Source organism: Pseudophryne corroboree, chromosome 3 (genome assembly GCF_028390025.1).
Source record: "Pseudophryne corroboree isolate aPseCor3 chromosome 3, aPseCor3.hap2, whole genome shotgun sequence".
Taxonomy (NCBI): domain Eukaryota; kingdom Metazoa; phylum Chordata; class Amphibia; order Anura; family Myobatrachidae; genus Pseudophryne; species Pseudophryne corroboree.
The window spans coordinates 547,626,678-547,645,055 of NC_086446.1; the positions used below are offsets into that span (position 1 = coordinate 547,626,678).

Here is an 18,378-nt window from a genome sequence, read left to right on the forward strand (position 1 = left end):
AAGTATTGATTTAAAACAACACATTTTTTTCCTGTAATCTCAACTGTATGATCCAGAACTGTGAGCATTCAGTCAGACAGGTCCATGTGGTAGCATGGCCGAGCTGTCTAAGGTGCTGGATTTAGGCTCCAGGCTCTCTGGAGGCGTGGGTTCAAATCCCACTGCTGCCATAATGATTTTACTATGAAAACATCAGTCAGTGAAAACAAAATGTTTTTCTCCACTAATAAGAAAAACAATAATAATAAAGACTTTTCTCCTCAATAGCTGATTGATATGATCCAGATGCACGAGCTAAAAATCAGCAGTGTCTAAGGTGCTGGATTAAGGTTCCAGTTTCTTTGGAGGCTTTGGATCAAAACCTACTGCCGCCATAATTATTTTTCCTAAGAAAAAATAAGTCATTGATGTCAAAGTGTTTTTCTTTACTAAACAGCAAATGGATAATAAAAAAATCCTTTCTCATTAATATTTTATGTCAATTGATGTACTTTTTTAACCTTCCAAAACATTTTGTACATAACTTAAACACTTTTGGTATGACACTTCTTTTTAAGTATTTATTTAAAACAAAAAAAAAATGTTTGTACTGTAATCTGTGCTATATGGCCCAGATCTGTGAGCTAAGAGTGTTCATTTGGTACCATGGCCGAGCGGTCTAAGGCCACTAAGCTGCTAAAATAAAATATTGGTAGGTTAAAAAGTTCATCATCTGCCCTAGATTTTAAAACAGTGTATCATAATTTCAAGAGTCTTCTCAAAATGTAAAAATAATATGTAAAATTATAAACTATAAGCTATGGAGTCAAGGTAGAAATGTGGCTGAGCGGTCTAAGATGCTGCATTAAGGCTCCAGTCTGTTTGGAGGCATGGGTTCAAATTACACTGCTGTCATAATTATTTTCAAGATAAAACGACTGTCATTGATTTCAAAGTGTTTTTCTCCACTAAACAGCAAGTCAATAATAAAAAATCCTTTCTAATTAATATTGTCTGCTAATTTTGTACCTTTTTTAAATTTTTTAAACACTTTTAACATGACACTTCTTTTCAAGTATTGATTTATAACTACACAATTTTTTCTTGTAATCTTAACTATATGATCCAGAACTCTGAGCTTTGAGTCAAAAGTATCCATGGGGTAGCAAGGGCGAGTGGTCTAAGGCACTGGATTTAGGTTCCAGTCTCTCTGGAGGCGTGGGTCTGAATCCCACTGCTTCCATAATGATTTTACTATGAAAATGTCAGTCAGTGATGGCAATGTGTTTTTCTCCACTAATAAGAAAATCAATAATAATAAAGTCCTTTCTCCTCAACATCTGATCAATATGATCCAGATTCATTAGCTAAAAATCAGCAGTGTCTAAGGTGCTGGATTAAAGTTCCAGATTCTTTGGAGGAATTGGTTCAAAACCTACTGCTGCCATAATTATTTTCCCTGAGAAAAAATAAGTAATTGATGTCAAAGTGTTTTTTCTCTACTAAACAGCAAATGAATAATAAAAATATCCTTTCTCATTGATATTTTATGTCAATTTATGTACTTTTTTAACCTTCCAAAACGTTTTGTACATAATTTAAACACTTTTTGCATTACACTTCTTTTTAAATATTTATTTAAAAAAATGTTTTTACTGTAACCTGAGCTATATGACCCAGATCTGTGAGCTAAGAGTGTCCATGTGGTACCATGGCCGAGCGGTCTAAGGCCACTAAGTTGCTAAAGTAAAATATTGGAAGGTTGAAAAGTTCATCATCTGTCCTAGATTTTAAAACAGTTTATCACAATTTCAAGAGTCTTCTCAAACTTTAAAAATAATATGTAAAATAATAAACTATGACCTTTGGAGCCAAAATAGATATGTGGTAGCATGGCCGAGCGGTCTAAGGCGCTGGATTAAGGCTCCAGTCTCTTTGGAGGCGTGGGTTCAAATCCCACTGCTGCCATAATTATTTTTAAGAGAAAATGACATTTATTGATGTCAAACTGTTTTACTCTACTAAACAGCAAATCAATAATAAAAAATCCTTACTCATTAATATTGTCTACTAATTTTGTACCTTTTTTATGCTTCCTTAACTTTTTGTATTTTAAATACTTGTAACATGACACTTCTTTTCAAGTATTGATTTAAAACAACACATTTTTTTCCTGTAATCTCAACTGTATGATCCAGAACTGTGAGCATTCAGTCAAACAGGTCCATGTGGTAGCATGGCCGAGCAGTCTAAGGCGCTGGATTTAGGCTCCAGTCTCTCTGGAGGCGTGGGTTCAAATCCCACTGCTGCCATAATGATTTTACTATGAAAACATCAGTCAGTGATGACAAAATGTTTTTCTCCACTAATAAGAAAAACAATAATAATAAAGACTTTTCTCCTCAATAGCTGATTGATATGATCCAGATGCATGAGCTAAAAATCAGCAGTGTCTAAGGCGCTGGATTAAGGTTCCAGTTTCTTTGGAGGCTTTGGATCAAAACCTACTGCCGCCATAATTATTTTTCCTAAGAAAAAATAAGTCATTGATGTCAAAGTGTTTTTCTTTACTAAACAGCAAATGAATAATAAAAAAATCCTTTCTCATTAATATTTTATGTCAATTGATGTACTTTTTTATCCTTCCAAAACATTTTGTACATAACTTAAACACTTTTGGTATGACACTTCTTTTTAAGTATTTATTTAAAACAAAAAAAAATGTTTGTACTGTAATCTGTGCTATATGGCCCAGATCTGTGAGCTAAGAGTGTTCATTTGGTACCATGGTCGAGCGGTCTAAGGCCACTAAACTGCTAAAATAAAATATTGGTAGGTTAAAAAGTTCATCATCTGCCCTAGATTTTAAAACAGTTTATCATAATTTCAAGAGTCTTCTCAAAATGTAAAAATAATATGTAAAATTATAAACTATGAGCTATGGAGTCAAGGTAGAAATGTGTCTGAGCGGTCTAAGATGCTGCATTAAGACTCCAGTCTGTTTGGAGGCATGGGTTCAAATTACACTGCTGTCATAATTATTTTCAAGATAAAACGACTGTCATTGATGTCAAAGTGTTTTTCTCCACTAAACAGCAAGTCAATAATAAAAAATCCTTTCTAATTAATATTGTCTGCTAATTTTGTACCTTTTTTAAATTTTTTAAACACTTTTAACATGACACTTCTTTTCAAGTATTGATTTATAACTACACAATTTTTTCTTGTAATCTTAACTATATGATCCAGAACTCTGAGCTTTGAGTCAAAAGTATCCATGGGGTAGCAAGGGTGAGCGGTCTAAGGCACTGGATTTAGGTTCCAGTCTCTCTGGAGGCGTGGGTCTGAATCCCACTGCTTCCATAATGATTTTACTATGAAAATGTCAGTCAGTGATAGCAATGTGTTTTTCTCCACTAATAAGAAAATCAATAATAATAAAGTCCTTTCTCCTCAACATCTGATCAATATGATCCAGATGCATTAGCTAAAAATCAGCAGTGTCTAAGGTGCTGCATTAAAGTTCCAGATTCTTTGGAGGAATTGGTTCAAAACCTACTGCCGCCATAATTATTTTCCCTGAGAAAAAATAAGTAATTGATGTCAAAGTGTTTTTTCTCTACTAAACAGCAAATGAATAATAAAAATATCCTTTTTCATTGATATTTTATGTCAATTTATGTACTTTTTTAACCTTCCAAAACGTTTTGTACATAATTTAAACACTTTTTGCATTACACTTCTTTTTAAATATTGATTTAAAAAAATGTTTTTACTGTAACCTGAGCTATATGACCCAGATCTGTGAGCTAAGAGTGTCCATGTGGTACCATGGCCGAGAGGTCTAAAGCCACTAAGTTGCTAAAGTAAAATATTGGAAGGTTGAAAAGTTCATCATCTGTCCTAGATTTTAAAACAGTTTATCACAATTTCAAGAGTCTTCTCAAACTTTAAAAATAATATGTAAAATAATAAACTATGACCTTTGGAGCCAAAATAGATATGTGGTAGCATGGCCGAGCGGTCTAAGGCGCTGGATTAAGGCTCCAGTCTCTTTGGAGGTGTGGGTTCAAATCCCACTGCTGCCATAATTATTTTCAAGAGAAAATGACATTTCTTGATGTCAAACTGTTTTACTCTACTAAACAGCAAATCAATAATAAAAAATCCTTACTCATTAATATTGTCTACTAATTTTGTACCTTTTTTATGCTTCCTTAACTTTTTGTATTTTAAATACTTGTAACATGACATTTCTTTTCAAGTATTGATTTAAAACAACACATTTTTTTCCTGTAATCTCAACTGTATGATCCAGAACTGTGAGCATTCAGTCAGACAGGTCCATGTGGTAGCATGGCCGAGCTGTCTAAGGTGCTGGATTTAGGCTCCAGGCTCTCTGGAGGCGTGGGTTCAAATCCCACTGCTGCCATAATGATTTTACTATGAAAACATCAGTCAGTGAAAACAAAATGTTTTTCTCCACTAATAAGAAAAACAATAATAATAAAGACTTTTCTCCTCAATAGCTGATTGATATGATCCAGATGCACGAGCTAAAAAATCAGCAGTGTCTAAGGTGCTGGATTAAGGTTCCAGTTTCTTTGGAGGCTTTGGATCAAAACCTACTGCCGCCATAATTATTTTTCCTAAGAAAAAATAAGTCATTGATGTCAAAGTGTTTCTCTTTACTAAACAGCAAATGGATAATAAAAAAATCCTTTCTCATTAATATTTTATGTCAATTGATGTACTTTTTTAACCTTCCAAAACATTTTGTACATAACTTAAACACTTTTGGTATGACACTTCTTTTTAAGTATTTATTTAAAACAAAAAAAATGTTTGTACTGTAATCTGTGCTATATGGCCCAGATCTGTGAGCTAAGAGTGTTCATTTGGTACCATGGCCGAGCGGTCTAAGGCCACTAAGCTGCTAAAATAAAATATTGGTAGGTTAAAAAGTTCATCATCTGCCCTAGATTTTAAAACAGTGTATCATAATTTCAAGAGTCTTCTCAAAATGTAAAAATAATATGTAAAATTATAAACTATGAGCTATGGAGTCAAGGTAGAAATGTGGCTGATCGGTCTAAGATGCTGCATTAAGGCTCCAGTCTGTTTGGAGGCATGGGTTCAAATTACACTGCTGTCATAATTATTTTCAAGATAAAACGACTGTCATTGATGTCAAAGTGTTTTTCTCCACTAAACAGCAAGTCAATAATAAAAAATCCTTTCTAATTAATATTGTCTGCTAATTTTGTACCTTTTTTAAATTTTTTAAACACTTTTAACATGACACTTCTTTTCAAGTATTGATTTATAACTACACAATTTTTTCTTGTAATCTTAACTATATGATCCAGAACTCTGAGCTTTGAGTCAAAAGTATCCATGGGGTAGCAAGGGTGAGCGGTCTAAGGCACTGGATTTAGGTTCCAGTCTCTCTGGAGGCGTGGGTCTGAATCCCACTGCTTCCATAATGATTTTACTATGAAAATGTCAGTCAGTGATAGCAATGTGTTTTTCTCCACTAATAAGAAAATCAATAATAATAAAGTCCTTTCTCCTCAACATCTGATCAATATGATCCAGATGCATTAGCTAAAAATCAGCAGTGTCTAAGGTGCTGCATTAAAGTTCCAGATTCTTTGGAGGAATTGGTTCAAAACCTACTGCCGCCATAATTATTTTCCCTGAGAAAAAATAAGTAATTGATGTCAAAGTGTTTTTTCTCTACTAAACAGCAAATGAATAATAAAAATATCCTTTCTCATTGATATTTTATGTCAATTTATGTACTTTTTTAACCTTCCAAAACATTTTGTACATAATTTAAACACTTTTTGCATTACACTTCTTTTTAAATATTGATTTAAAAAAATGTTTTTACTGTAACCTGAGTTATATGACCCAGATCTGTGAGCTAAGAGTGTCCATGTGGTACCATGGTCGAGCGGTCTAAGGCCACTAAGTTGCTAAAGTAAAATTATGGAAGGTTGAAAAGTTCATCATCTGTCCTAGATTTTAAAACAGTTTATCACAATTTCAAGAGTCTTCTCAAACTTTAAAAATAATATGTAAAATAATAAACTATGACCTTTGGAGCCAAAATAGATATGTGGTAGCATGGCCGAGCGGTCTAAGGCGCTGGATTAAGGCTCCAGTCTCTTTGGAGGCGTGGGTTCAAATCCCACTGCTGCCATAATTATTTTCAAGAGAAAATGACATTTATTGATGTCAAACTGTTTTACTCTACTAAACAGCAAATCAATAATAAAAAATCCTTACTCATTAATATTGTCTACTAATTTTGTACCTTTTTTATGCTTCCTTAACTTTTTGTATTTTAAATACTTGTAACATGAGACTTCTTTTCAAGTATTGATTTAAAACAACACATTTTTTCCCTGTAATCTCAACTGTATGATCCAGAACTGTGAGCATTCGGTCAAACAGGTCCATGTGGTAGCATGGCCGAGCGGTCTAAGGTGCTGGATTTAGGCTCCAGTCTCTCTGGAGGCGTGGGTTCAAAACCCACTGCTGCCATAATGATTTTACTATGAAAATATGCCAGTGATGACAAAATGTTTTTCTCCACTAATAAGAAAAACAATAATAATAAAGACTTTTCTCCTCAATAGCTGATTGATATGATCCAGATGCATGAGCTAAAAATCAGCAGTGTCTAAGGTGCTGGATTAAGGTTCCAGTTTCTTTGGAGGCTTTGGATCAAAACCTACTGCCGCCATAATTATTTTTCCTAAGAAAAAATAAGTAATTGATGTCAAAGTGTTTTTCTTTACTAAACAGCAAATGAATAATAAAAAAATCCTTTCTCATTAATATTTTATGTCAATTGATGTACTTTTTTAACCTTCCAAAACATTTTGTACATAACTTAAACACTTTTGGTATGACACTTCTTTTTAAGTATTTATTTAAAACAAAAAAAATGTTTGTACTGTTATCTGTGCTATATGGCCCAGATCTGTGAGCTAAGAGTGTTCATTTGGTACCATGGCCGAGCGGTCTAAGGCCACTAAGCTGCTAAAATAAAATATTGGTAGGTTAAAAAGTTCATCATCTGCCCTAGATTTTAAAACAGTGTATCATAATTTCAAGAGTCTTCTCAAAATGTAAAAATAATATGTAAAATTATAAACTATGAGCTATGGAGTCAAGGTAGAAATGTGGCTGATCGGTTTAAGATGCTGCATTAAGGCTCCAGTCTGTTTGGAGGCATGGGTTCAAATTACACTGCTGTCATAATTATTTTCAAGATAAAACGACTGTCATTGATGTCAAAGTGTTTTTCTCCACTAAACAGCAAGTCAATAATAAAAAATCCTTTCTAATTAATATTGTCTGCTAATTTTGTACCTTTTTTAAATTTTTTAAACACTTTTAACATGACACTTCTTTTCAAGTATTGATTTATAACTACACAATTTTTTCTTGTAATCTTAACTATATGATCCAGAACTCTGAGCTTTGAGTCAAAAGTATCCATGGGGTAGCAAGGGTGAGCAGTCTAAGGCACTGGATTTAGGTTCCAGTCTCTCTGGAAGCGTGGGTCTGAATCCCACTGCTTCCATAATGATTTTACTATGAAAATGTCAGTCAGTGATAGCAATGTGTTTTTCTCCACTAATAAGAAAATCAATAATAATAAAGTCCTTTCTCCTCAACATCTGATCAATATGATCCAGATGCATTAGCTAAAAATCAGCAGTGTCTAAGGTGCTGCATTAAAGTTCCAGATTCTTTGGAGGAATTGGTTCAAAACCTACTGCCGCCATAATTATTTTCCCTGAGAAAAAATAAGTAATTGATGTCAAAGTGTTTTTTCTCTACTAAACAGCAAATGAATAATAAAAAAATCCTTTCTCATTAATATTTTATGTCAATTGATGTACTTTTTTAACCTTCCAAAACATTTTGTACATAACTTAAACACTTTTGGTATGACACTTCTTTTTAAGTATTTATTTAAAACAAAAAAAATGTTTGTACTGTAATCTGTGCTATATGGCCCAGATCTGTGAGCTAAGAGTGTTCATTTGGTACCATGGCCGAGCGGTCTAAGGCCACTAAGCTGCTAAAATAAAATATTGGTAGGTTAAAAAGTTCATCATCTGCCCTAGATTTTAAAACAGTTTATCATAATTTCAAGAGTCTTCTCAAAATGTAAAAATAATATGTAAAATTATAAACTATGAGCTATGGAGTCAAGGTAGAAATGTGGCTGAGCGGTCTAAGATGCTGCATTAAGGCTCCAGTCTGTTTGGAGGCATGGGTTCAAATTCCACTGCTGTCATAATTATTTTCAAGATAAAACGACTGTCATTGATGTCAAAGTGTTTTTCTCCACTAAACAGCAAGTCAATAATAAAAAATCCTTTCTAATTAATATTGTCTGCTAATTTTGTACCTTTTTTAAATTTTTGTATTTTAAACACTTTTAACATGACTCTTCTTTTCAAGTATTGATTTATAACTACACAATTTTTTCTTGTAATCTTAACTATATGATCCAGAACTCTGAGCTTTGAGTCAAAAGTATCCATGGGGTAGCAAGGGCGAGTGGTCTAAGGCACTGGATTTAGGTTCCAGTCTCTCTGGAGGTGTGGGTCTGAATCCCACTGCTTCCATAATGATTTTACTATGAAAATGTCAGTCAGTGATGGCAATGTGTTTTTCTCCACTAATAAGAAAATCAATAATAATAAAGTCCTTTCTCCTCAACATCTGATCAATATGATCCAGATGCATTAGCTAAAAATCAGCAGTGTCTAAGGTGCTGGATTAAAGTTCCAGATTCTTTGGAGGAATTGGTTCAAAACCTACTGCCGCCATAATTATTTTCCCTGAGAAAAAATAAGTAATTGATGTCAAAGTGTTTTTTCTCTACTAAACAGCAAATGAATAATAAAAATATCCTTTCTCATTGATATTTTATGTCAATTTATGTACTTTTTTTAACCTTCCAAAACGTTTTGTTCATAATTTAAACACTTTTTGCATTACACTTCTTTTTAAATATTGAATCTTTGGAGGCTTTGGATCAAAACCTACTGCCGCCATAATTATTTTTCCTAAGAAAAAATAAGTCATTGATGTCAAAGTGTTTTTCTTTACTAAACAGCAAATGGATAATAAAAAAATCCTTTCTCATTAATATTTTATGTCAATTGATGTACTTTTTTAACCTTCCAAAACATTTTGTACATAACTTAAACACTTTTGGTATGACACTTCTTTTTAAGTATTTATTTAAAACAAAAAAAAATGTTTGTACTGTAATCTGTGCTATATGGCCCAGATCTGTGAGCTAAGAGTGTTCATTTGGTACCATGGCCGAGCGGTCTAAGGCCACTAAGCTGCTAAAATAAAATATTGGTAGGTTAAAAAGTTCATCATCTGCCCTAGATTTTAAAACAGTGTATCATAATTTCAAGAGTCTTCTCAAAATGTAAAAATAATATGTAAAGTTATAAACTATGAGCTATGGAGTCAAGGTAGAAATGTGGCTGAGCGGTCTAAGATGCTGCATTAAGGCTCCAGTCTGTTTGGAGGCATGGGTTCAAATTACACTGCTGTCATAATTATTTTCAAGATAAAACGACTGTCATTGATGTCAAAGTGTTTTTCTCCACTAAACAGCAAGTCAATAATAAAAAATCCTTTCTAATTAATATTGTCTGCTAATTTTGTACCTTTTTTAAATTTTTTAAACACTTTTAACATGACACTTCTTTTCAAGTATTGATTTATAACTACACAATTTTTTCTTGTAATCTTAACTATATGATCCAGAACTCTGAGCTTTGAGTCAAAAGTATCCATGGGGTAGCAAGGGTGAGCGGTCTAAGGCACTGGATTTAGGTTCCAGTCTCTCTGGAAGCGTGGGTCTGAATCCCACTGCTTCCATAATGATTTTACTATGAAAATGTCAGTCAGTGATAGCAATGTGTTTTTCTCCACTAATAAGAAAATCAATAATAATAAAGTCCTTTCTCCTCAACATCTGATCAATATGATCCAGATGCATTAGCTAAAAATCAGCAGTGTCTAAGGTGCTGCATTAAAGTTCCAGATTCTTTGGAGGAATTGGTTCAAAACCTACTGCCGCCATAATTATTTTCCCTGAGAAAAAATAAGTAATTGATGTCAAAGTGTTTTTTCTCTACTAAACAGCAAATGAATAATAAAAAAAATCCTTTCTCATTAATATTTTATGTCAATTGATGTACTTTTTTAACCTTCCAAAACATTTTGTACATAACTTAAACACTTTTGGTATGACACTTCTTTTTAAGTATTTATTTAAAACAAAAAAAATGTTTGTACTGTAATCTGTGCTATATGGCCCAGATCTGTGAGCTAAGAGTGTTCATTTGGTACCATGGCCGAGCGGTCTAAGGCCACTAAGCTGCTAAAATAAAATATTGGTAGGTTAAAAAGTTCATCATCTGCCCTAGATTTTAAAACAGTTTATCATAATTTCAAGAGTCTTCTCAAAATGTAAAAATAATATGTAAAATTATAAACTATGAGCTATGGAGTCAAGGTAGAAATGTGGCTGAGCGGTCTAAGATGCTGCATTAAGGCTCCAGTCTGTTTGGAGGCATGGGTTCAAATTCCACTGCTGTCATAATTATTTTCAAGATAAAACGACTGTCATTGATGTCAAAGTGTTTTTCTCCACTAAACAGCAAGTCAATAATAAAAAATCCTTTCTAATTAATATTGTCTGCTAATTTTGTACCTTTTTTAAATTTTTGTATTTTAAACACTTTTAACATGACACTTCTTTTCAAGTATTGATTTATAACTACACAATTTTTTCTTGTAATCTTAACTATATGATCCAGAACTCTGAGCTTTGAGTCAAAAGTATCCATGGGGTAGCAAGGGCGAGTGGTCTAAGGCACTGGATTTAGGTTCCAGTCTCTCTGGAGGTGTGGGTCTGAATCCCACTGCTTCCATAATGATTTTACTATGAAAATGTCAGTCAGTGATGGCAATGTGTTTTTCTCCACTAATAAGAAAATCAATAATAATAAAGTCCTTTCTCCTCAACATCTGATCAATATGATCCAGATGCATTAGCTAAAAATCAGCAGTGTCTAAGGTGCTGGATTAAAGTTCCAGATTCTTTGGAGGAATTGGTTCAAAACCTACTGCCGCCATAATTATTTTCCCTGAGAAAAAATAAGTAATTGATGTCAAAGTGTTTTTTCTCTACTAAACAGCAAATGAATAATAAAAATATCCTTTCTCATTGATATTTTATGTCAATTTATGTACTTTTTTTAACCTTCCAAAACGTTTTGTTCATAATTTAAACACTTTTTGCATTACACTTCTTTTTAAATATTGAATCTTTGGAGGCTTTGGATCAAAACCTACTGCCGCCATAATTATTTTTCCTAAGAAAAAATAAGTCATTGATGTCAAAGTGTTTTTCTTTACTAAACAGCAAATGGATAATAAAAAAATCCTTTCTCATTAATATTTTATGTCAATTGATGTACTTTTTTAACCTTCCAAAACATTTTGTACATAACTTAAACACTTTTGGTATGACACTTCTTTTTAAGTATTTATTTAAAACAAAAAAAAATGTTTGTACTGTAATCTGTGCTATATGGCCCAGATCTGTGAGCTAAGAGTGTTCATTTGGTACCATGGCCGAGCGGTCTAAGGCCACTAAGCTGCTAAAATAAAATATTGGTAGGTTAAAAAGTTCATCATCTGCCCTAGATTTTAAAACAGTGTATCATAATTTCAAGAGTCTTCTCAAAATGTAAAAATAATATGTAAAGTTATAAACTATGAGCTATGGAGTCAAGGTAGAAATGTGGCTGAGCGGTCTAAGATGCTGCATTAAGGCTCCAGTCTGTTTGGAGGCATGGGTTCAAATTACACTGCTGTCATAATTATTTTCAAGATAAAACGACTGTCATTGATTTCAAAGTGTTTTTCTCCACTAAACAGCAAGTCAATAATAAAAAATCCTTTCTAATTAATATTGTCTGCTAATTTTGTACCTTTTTTAAATTTTTTAAACACTTTTAACATGACACTTCTTTTCAAGTATTGATTTATAACTACACAATTTTTTCTTGTAATCTTAACTATATGATCCAGAACTCTGAGCTTTGAGTCAAAAGTATCCATGGGGTAGCAAGGGCGAGCGGTCTAAGGCACTGGATTTAGGTTCCAGTCTCTCTGGAGGCGTGGGTCTGAATCCCACTGCTTCCATAATGATTTTACTATGAAAATGTCAGTCAGTGATGGCAATGTGTTTTTCTCCACTAATAAGAAAATCAATAATAATAAAGTCCTTTCTCCTCAACATCTGATCAATATGATCCAGATGCATTAGCTAAAAATCAGCAGTGTCTAAGGTGCTGGATTAAAGTTCCAGATTCTTTGGAGGAATTGGTTCAAAACCTACTGCCGCCATAATTATTTTCCCTCAGAAAAAATAAGTAATTGATGTCAAAGTGTTTTTTCTCTACTAAACAGCAAATGAATAATAAAAATATCCTTTCTCATTGATATTTTATGTCAATTTATGTACTTTTTTAACCTTCCAAAACGTTTTGTAAATAATTTAAACACTTTTTGCATTACACTTCTTTTTAAATATTGATTTAAAAAAATGTTTTTACTGTAACCTGAGCTATATGACCCAGATCTGTGAGCTAATAGTGTCCAGGTGGTACCATGGCCGAGCGGTCTAAGGCCACTAAGTTGCTAAAGTAAAATATTGGAAGGTTGAAAAGTTCATCATCTGTCCTAGATTTAAAACAGTTTATCACAATTTCAAGAGTCTTCTCAAATTTTAAAATAATATGTAAAATAATAAACTATGACCTTTAGAGCTAAAATAGATATGTGGTAGCATGGCCGAGCGGTCTAAGGTGCTGGATTAAGGCTCCAGTCTCTTTGGAGGCGTGGGTTCAAATCCCACTACTGCCATAATTATTTTCAAGAGAAAATGACATTTATTGATGTCAAACTGTTTTACTCTACTAAACAGCAAATCAATAATAAAAAATCCTTACTCATTAATATTGTCTACTAATTTTGTACCTTTTTTATGCTTCCTTAACTTTTTGTATTTTAAATACTTGTAACATGACACTTCTTTTCAAGTATTGAGTTAAAACAACACATTTTTTTCCTGTAATCTCAACTGTATGATCCAGAACTGTGAGCATTCAGTCAGACAGGTTCATGTGGTAGCATGGCCGAGTGGTCTAAGGTGCTGGATTTAGGCTCCAGTCTCTCTGGAGGCGTGGGTTCAAATCCCACTGCTGCCATAATGATTTTACTATGAAAACATCAGTCAGTGATGACAAAATGTTTTTCTCCACTAATAAGAAAAACAATAATAATAAAGACTTTTCTCCTCAATAGCTGATTGATATGATCCAGATGCATGAGCTAAAAATCAGCAGTGTCTAAGGCACTGGATTAAGGTTCCAGTTTCTTTGGAGGCTTTGGATCAAAACCTACTGCCGCCATAATTATTTTTCCTAAGAAAAAATAAGTCATTGATGTCAAAGTGTTTTTCTTTACTAAACAGCAAATGAATAATAAAAAAATCCTTTCTCATTAATATTTTATGTCAATTTATGTACTTTTTTAACCTTCCTAAACATTTTGTACATAACTTAAACACTTTTGGTATGACACTTCTTTTTAAGTATTTATTTAAAACAAAAAAAAATGTTTGTACTGTAATCTGAGCTATATGGCCCAGATCTGTGAGCTAAGAGTGTTCATTTGGAAACATGGCCGAGCGGTCTAAGGCCACTAAGCTGCTAAAATAAAATATTGGTAGGTTAAAACGTTCATCATCTGCCATAGATTTTAAAACAGTTTATCATAATTTCAAGAGTCTTCTCAAAATGCAAAAATATTATGTAAAATTATAAACTATGAGCTATGGAGTCAAGGTAGAAATGTGGCTGAGCGGTCTAAGATGCTGCATTAAGGCTCCAGTCTGTTTGGAGGCATGGGTTCAAATTCCACTGCTGTCATAATTATTTTCAAGATAAAACGACTGTCATTGATGTCAAAGTGTTTTTCTCCACTAAACAGCAAGTCAATAATAAAAAATCCTTTCTAATTAATATTGTCTGCTAATTTTGTACCTTTTTTAAATTTTTGTATTTTAAACACTTTTAACATGACACTTCTTTTCAAGTATTGATTTATAACTACACATTTTTTTCTTGTAATCTTAACTATATGATCCAGAACTCTGAGCTTTGAGTCAAAAGTATCCATGGGGTAGCAAGGGCGAGCGGTCTAAGGCACTGGATTTAGGTTCCAGTCTCTCTGGAGGCGTGGGTCTGAATCCCACTGCTTCCATAATGATTTTACTATGAAAATGTCAGTCAGTGATGGCAATGTGTTTTTCTCCACTAATAAGAAAATCAATAATAATAAAGTCCTTTCTCCTCAACATCTGATCAATATGATCCAGATGCATTAGCTAAAAATCAGCAGTGTCTAAGGTGCTGGATTAAAGTTCCAGATTCTTTGGAGGAATTGGTTCAAAACCTACTGCCGCCATAATTATTTTCCCTGAGAAAAAATAAGTAATTGATGTCAAAGTGTTTTTTTCTCTACTAAACAGCAAATGAATAATAAAAATATCCTTTCTCATTGATATTTTATGTCAATTTATGTACTTTTTTAACCTTCCAAAACGTTTTGTACATAATTTAAACACTTTTTGCATTACACTTCTTTTTAAATATTGATTTAAAAAAATGTTTTTACTGTAACCTGCAAAAAAAACAAAGAACCTAGGCGCTAATTTTTACGGGAAAATTAAATATATTTATATATATATATAAATATATACACATGCAAATATGCACATGTGTATCCAGTTTAATCGTATCTCTTTAGTTCCCGTTCGCTGCTGCAAACAAACTTCTGTATGTTTGTAATTGTATATAAGAAATAGGAAAAAGATACAGCAGCGCCTGGGATCAACAGAGCATACAATATAGCACAATTAGTCAATTAATTACACATGCAAATATAAGTCACCGAGTGTCAAATCAATCCAACCCAATCAATAATGCACATAAAATGTTTTAATATAACACAATAGAATTGTATTTAAAATATACTGTGCACAGTATTAAATTGGAAAGATGCTTTGAAAAAGCCAAAAGAGAGAACATATAAAACATAAACATAAAAATGTGTCCACTATTGAACACAGTAGTATAGCATGTATAATATCACAGACCTGTCTCAGTTAGAAAATGTGATCATTAAGAAACACTGTTGCGCAATTTAACTTGAAACAATGACTATGAGAACAGTGTATAGTCCTCAACAATGTATAGTAATAAGTAAGTTCGGACAGATATCTCAGTTCATCAAGTCCATATATATAAATAATAATAATGAGTAATGTTCTTGTTAAATGATGTTCATGCAGAGGAAAAATAAATATGAATACTTGTTCTCTGAAACATATACGTGTGGCGTCCCACCGTAATGTTACCTGGTGAGTAATAAAAATGGAACCGATAGTCAGATTAACCACACCTCGTGTGGCTGCTGAATAGATAGAAAATATCGAGACCGCTGATCCCTGGTTAATTGACAAAGGGAAAGGTGCGAATACTGAACGCCAGACTGCGCTGGCCTGAGAGATCACCTTATGACGTTCTCACCGGAGATTCCGTCCCATAGATAGTGCTGATGATGGCCGCCAGACCGCGCTGGCCCGAAGGATCGCCTCACACCGCTCTCACCGGCGGACCCGTCCTGAGGCGAGGAGGAGTCAAGCTGGAATTAGACACCTCACGTCGACCCACCGGGTCAGATGGAAACGATGAGGCCGATGTGCTGCAGCGGAGATCGGCTTGCTGTGTCTCATAAGCACCGATCTGAGCTTACGTATCGGTTCAGACCTCTGGATGTCAGACAAGAGGTTTTGCATGTATCAGGTGTCCCAGGTGGGAACAATGAGGAGGAGTCCTAACGCGTTTCGTCACGCCCACGTGACTTTCTCAAAGGTATGACTCCTATGGCCGGGTTCTGATTTATATACCCCTTCCATACAGCACCTGTGTAGTATTTTTAATCACAGTGCAAAGCTGTTCTCAACCTTAGATCTAATTGCGCACAATTGTTATTCGTGCTTTAGCAGATAACCACAGTAATATATGAAAAACAGAACAAATTAGTGATAGTTAAAAACTTGCATTATACTATACATTGTTTTCCAATCTATATCCTAGAATAATGACACTCGGTGGCCTGACCCGATAAAAGTAATAAAAATTTGAAGTAATATAACACTCATAAAAATACATAAAAATATATAGCAATTATAAACACAGAGAGAAAGAGGTAACAAAAATACGAGATAAATAATATAATATACATATATTCTATATGCATTTGAACAGAGATAATTAGATCAAAAGCATTAAAATAAGATCCTGAGTAGTAATATACATTCCTGTACCTAGACAAAAACATTATGTTGTATATAAATATGTATAAATAATGTTATACCCTTCAGAATGTTGCGTCTATGCTCGAGAAAACGTACCTTAAGTGGTCTTGTAGTTCTACCTACATATTTCTTGTTACAATTGCACATTAGCACATATATAACATATGTGCTATTGCAATTGATAAAGGACTGTATTTCAAAGGTTTCACCCTCTGCATTATTAGTGGCCTCAAACTGTCGTGTCTTATTTAAGATGAAAGAACAAGTTATACAGAAATTATGACCACATTTAAAGCACCCTTTAGGTTTCTCTGGAAGCCACTGTAAGGAACCTTTGTTTGAATGTTCCGTTTGTCTTTTATCGACAAAAAAACTAGGAGCTAAGTTCTGCTGCAAACTGGAAGATTTCTTAAACACAACGGAAGGAATGTCATTAATACACTTCTTTAGGAGAGGATCAGCATGAAGAATGGAGAAATTGTTGGTTAATATCCTTTTAATCTTAGTGGACGCAGTATTGTATTTAGAAAGCTTTGCGTGAGAGAAAATTATTGGATACACAGGTTAGGGACCCTCGTTCCAGAGGGACTTAATGAACATATTGATATAGATCTTTGATCTATCAATATTTCTATCACTCACAGCATATAGTTAATAATCCTCATCCTCCATTCTTCCTTTCATTTTGTTTAGTGTCTCCATAAACTCCGTTTTTGTTTGCTTTTTTTCCTTTTCCTTTTCCTTTCTCTTTTGCTTACAACACACTATATATGGATATTTTATATCAATTTTTATTCAATTATACATTTATATATATTTTATATTTTAATATAATTTTTCTCCAAATTTTTATGTATAAATTTAATTTATAATAGTATAGTTATGTCCGATTCATATGTAGGAATATAACATTATTTATACATATTTATATACAACATAATGTTTTTGTCTAGGTACAGGAATGTATATTACTACTCAGGATCTTATTTTAATGCTTTTGATCTAATTATCTCTGTTCAAATGCATATAGAATATATGTATATTATATTATTTATCTCGTATTTTTGTTACCTCTTTCTCTCTGTGTTTATAATTGCTATATATTTTTATGTATTTTTATGAGTGTTATATTACTTCAAATTTTTATTACTTTTATCGGGTCAGGCCACCGAGTGTCATTATTCTAGGATATAGATTGGAAAACAATGTATAGTATAATGCAAGTTTTTAACTATCACTAATTTGTTCTGTTTTTCATATATTACTGTGGTTATCTGCTAAAGCACGAATAACAATTGTGCGCAATTAGATCTAAGGTTGAGAACAGCTTTGCACTGTGATTAAAAATACTACACAGGTGCTGTATGGAAGGGGTATATAAATCAGAACCCGGCCATAGGAGTCATACCTTTGAGAAAGTCACGTGGGCGTGACGAAACGCGTTAGGACTCCTCCTCATTGTTCCCACCTGGGACACCTGATACATGCAAAACCTCTTGTCTGACATCCAGAGGTCTGAACCGATACGTAAGCTCAGATCGGTGCTTATGAGACACAGCAAGCCGATCTCCGCTGCAGCACATCGGCCTCATCGTTTCCATCTGACCCGGTGGGTCGACGTGAGGTGTCTAATTCCAGCTTGACTCCTCCTCGCCTCAGGACGGGTCCGCCGGTGAGAGCGGTGTGAGGCGATCCTTCGGGCCAGCGCGGTCTGGCGGCCATCATCAGCACTATCTATGGGACGGAATCTCCGGTGAGAACGTCATAAGGTGATCTCTCAGGCCAGCGCAGTCTGGCGTTCAGTATTCGCACCTTTCCCTTTGTCAATTAACCAGGGATCAGCGGTCTCGATATTTTCTATCTATTCAGCAGCCACACGAGGT

At 33.7% G+C, this 18,378-nt stretch overlaps 9 non-coding genes across 9 annotated transcripts; all 9 read left to right on the forward strand.

Annotated features, from left to right (window-relative positions):
• The first annotated feature begins 88 nt into the window (after positions 1–88).
• TRNAL-UAG (transfer RNA leucine (anticodon UAG)) lies at positions 89–170 on the forward strand. The gene has a single exon. It is a non-coding gene; the product is annotated as a tRNA-Leu (tRNA).
• A 1,695-nt stretch (positions 171–1,865) lies between these two features.
• TRNAL-AAG (transfer RNA leucine (anticodon AAG)) lies at positions 1,866–1,947 on the forward strand. The gene has a single exon. It is a non-coding gene; the product is annotated as a tRNA-Leu (tRNA).
• Positions 1,948–2,209: 262 nt separating this feature from the next.
• Positions 2,210–2,291, forward strand: TRNAL-UAG (transfer RNA leucine (anticodon UAG)). The gene has a single exon. It is a non-coding gene; the product is annotated as a tRNA-Leu (tRNA).
• Positions 2,292–3,985: 1,694 nt separating this feature from the next.
• TRNAL-AAG (transfer RNA leucine (anticodon AAG)) lies at positions 3,986–4,067 on the forward strand. Its single transcript has one exon. It is a non-coding gene; the product is annotated as a tRNA-Leu (tRNA).
• Positions 4,068–4,329: 262 nt separating this feature from the next.
• Positions 4,330–4,411, forward strand: TRNAL-UAG (transfer RNA leucine (anticodon UAG)). Its single transcript has one exon. It is a non-coding gene; the product is annotated as a tRNA-Leu (tRNA).
• Positions 4,412–6,105: 1,694 nt separating this feature from the next.
• Positions 6,106–6,187, forward strand: TRNAL-AAG (transfer RNA leucine (anticodon AAG)). Its single transcript has one exon. It is a non-coding gene; the product is annotated as a tRNA-Leu (tRNA).
• A 262-nt stretch (positions 6,188–6,449) lies between these two features.
• Positions 6,450–6,531, forward strand: TRNAL-UAG (transfer RNA leucine (anticodon UAG)). The gene has a single exon. It is a non-coding gene; the product is annotated as a tRNA-Leu (tRNA).
• A 6,362-nt stretch (positions 6,532–12,893) lies between these two features.
• On the forward strand, positions 12,894–12,975 carry TRNAL-AAG (transfer RNA leucine (anticodon AAG)). The gene has a single exon. It is a non-coding gene; the product is annotated as a tRNA-Leu (tRNA).
• A 262-nt stretch (positions 12,976–13,237) lies between these two features.
• Positions 13,238–13,319, forward strand: TRNAL-UAG (transfer RNA leucine (anticodon UAG)). The gene has a single exon. It is a non-coding gene; the product is annotated as a tRNA-Leu (tRNA).
• Positions 13,320–18,378: the final 5,059 nt, after the last annotated feature.